This window comes from Furipterus horrens, unplaced genomic scaffold, assembly GCF_987537825.1.
Source record: "Furipterus horrens unplaced genomic scaffold, mFurHor1.1.pri manual_scaffold_1, whole genome shotgun sequence".
NCBI lineage: Eukaryota > Metazoa > Chordata > Mammalia > Chiroptera > Furipteridae > Furipterus > Furipterus horrens.
This window is the reverse complement of record NW_028327171.1, coordinates 2,586,142-2,589,104: the sequence shown is the minus strand read 5'-3', so window position 1 is coordinate 2,589,104 and position 2,963 is coordinate 2,586,142. Positions and strand designations below refer to the sequence as shown.

General features: G+C 43.5%; 1 pseudogene; it reads left to right on the top strand.

Moving 5' to 3' along the window:
* The first annotated feature begins 1,640 nt into the window (after positions 1–1,640).
* On the top strand, positions 1,641–2,255 carry LOC150020515 (rRNA-processing protein FCF1 homolog pseudogene; annotated as a pseudogene).
* The last annotated feature ends 708 nt before the right edge of the window (positions 2,256–2,963 follow it).

Sequence of the window (2,963 nt, the reverse complement as noted above, 5' to 3'; positions counted from 1 at the left end):
CTAAGGAGGAATACAACTACCTCATAACTAGAAACAACCAGAAGTTCCAGGAAATCAAATTGCATGGAAGTCCAACAAACAAAGATATAAAGAAGAAATACTCACCCAGACAGGTGGGAGGGATGGAGCCAGGGCAGAGAGGACATGGTGTGGTGGCAGTGGCAGCAATGACAGTGACTATGGCTGGCCGACTGGCTGGCAGAAAGTGCAGTCACACATTAAAAAAACTTGAGAGGGTCACCTGGGGAGCGCTCCCAGCTCCAGATCAGACCACGCAGCTTACAATTCCAGTGCCAGGAAAATAAAGCCTCATTGCTTCTGACTGTGCAAACCAGTGGGGGTTGGGGGAGCAGAAGAAACTGCTGGTCTCTCAGCAGAGTCCACTTGTTTAAAGGGCCCCCACAGTCCTAGATTGTCCGCAGACCCACCCACTCTGGGAACCACAACCAGGGCAACAGCTAGAGGGGCGCCAGTCCCATACATGAAGCGGGAGAAGTGCCTGGAAAAGGGGCGAGTGCTGAGCGAGCGGCATTGTTCCCTCTCAGACCCCTCCCCCCGACACAGTGCCACAGCATGGTAAAACGGGTCACCTGTACTGACGAATCCCTAAGGCTCCGCCCCTTACAACGTAACAGGTGAGACAGCTCTACCTGGGACGTGGAGGCAAACAAACACAGGAGCCTGTCAAGATGAGGAAACAGAGAAGTGTGGCCCAAAAGAGGGAACAGATCAAGGTTCCCAGTGGAAGAACGAAGTGATGAGGAGATAGCTAACCTAACAGATGCAGAGTTCAAAACATGGGTGATAAAGATGCTCACAGGCTTGACAGATATACTTGAGTACGGCAAATGCATAAGGGAAGAAGTGAAGGCTATGCTAAGTGAAACAAAGGAAAATCCACACAAAACCAATGGTGAAGGGAAGGAAATTGGGGTTCAAATAAATGATTTGAAACATAAGGAAGAAAATAAACAGTCAGCCAGTACAGAATGAGGAAACAAGAATTGAAAAAAATTAGGAGAGGCTTGGGAACCTCTGGGACAAATTTAAATGTGCCAACATCCGAATCATGGGGGTGCCAGAAGGAGAAGAGGAAGAGCAAGAAATTAAAAACTTATTTGAAAAAATAATAAGAAAAACTCCCCAAATTTGGCAAGGGTAATAGACATACAAATCCAGGAAGCACAGAGTCCCAAACAAGCTAGACCCAAAGAGGACCACACCAAGATACATCATAATTAAAATGCCAAAGGTTCAAGATAAAGAGAGAATCTTAAAAGCAGCAAGAGAAAAGCAGAGAGTTACCTACAAAGGAGTTCCTATAAGACTCTCAGCTGGTTTCTCAAAAGGAACTTTGCAGGCAAGAAGGGACTGGCAAAGAAGTATTCAATGTGATGAAAAGCAAGGACCTACAACCTAGACTATTCTATCCAGCAAAGCTATCATTTAGAATGGAAGGGCAGATAAAGTGCTTCCCAGCCAAGGTGAAGCTAAAGGAGTTCATCATCACCAAGCCCTTATTATATGAAATGTTAAAGAAACACATTTAAGAAAAAGAAGATCAAAACTATGAACATTAAAATGATAACAAACAACTATCAACAACCTAAAAAAAGAAAAAGAAAAAACTAAGCAAGAAACAGGAGTGCGGCGTGAACATGGAGAAGCAAAAGAAAACAAGGAAATATGCGACCATGAAGCGAATGCTTAGTCTGAGAGATCAGAGGCTTAAAGAAAAGGATCGATTGAAACCTAAAAAGAAAGAAAAGAAAGATCCTAGTGCACTCAAGGAAAGAGAAGTCCCTCAATACTCTTCCTGCTTATCCTTCCAATATAACACACAGCTGGGCCCACCTTACCACGTCCTGGTTAATACCAACTTTATCAACTTTTCCATTAAGGCTAAACTGGACTTAGTGCAGTCGATGATGGACTGTCTCTATGCCAAGTGTATCCCTTTTATAACTGACTGTGTAATGGCTGAAACTGAGAAATTGGGGCAGAAGTATCGAGTGGCTCTGAGGATCGCCAAGGATCCGAGATTTGAACGATTACCATGCACGCCTAAAGGAACCTATGCAGATGACTGTTGAGTACAGAGAGTAACTCAGCACAAGTGTTACATTGTGGCCACCGTTGACCGGGACCTTAAACGAAGAATCAGGAAGCTCCCTGGAGTTCCCATCATGTACATTTCTAACCGTAGGTACAACATTGAGTGGATGCCAGATGATTATGGAGCCCCTCGGTTGTAATACTTAAAAGGCACAGTTCCTCTGCTTTCCTTCAACTAACTTTCTCTGTGACCAGTTTATTAAACATGTTGCACGGTGAGTTATTATTGCTCCATTCACCCGTATGAGCTGAGTATGGGCAAATACACTCACTTCTTGATGATGTTTTGAAAATGATATTTTGTATCGTTTTAGTATCTGTTACATCTTTTTATAAATCAGATGACTGCTCACCAAAAAAAAAAAATATAATAAAATAAATAAATAAATAACCTAAGCAAACCACCAGAACAGGAACACAATCATAGGTATGGGGATCATTTGCAGGGTTATCAGCTGGGAGGGGAAGGGGGAGAAATGGGGAAATGGTGCAGGGACTAAGAAGCATATCGGTTGGTACAAAATGGACAGGGGGAAGTTAAGAATAATATAGGAAAGGGTGAAGCCAAGGAACTTACATGCATGACCCATGGACATGAACTAAGGGGGGTGGGATTGCTCGAGGGAAGAGGGGTACCGGGCGGAGGGGAGCAAAGGGGAAAGAAATTGGGACTACTGTAACAACATAATCAATAAAATATACTTTAAAAAATCAATAAATGTATCCTTAGGTGAGGATTTAAAAAAGGCTGTATGTGATAGATCGTTCACCCAGGGCATCAGGAGGTTTTACAGCACAGGTGTCTCCAGGTTCCATAGTCCATAATATGCCCCATCATCCTTCCACGT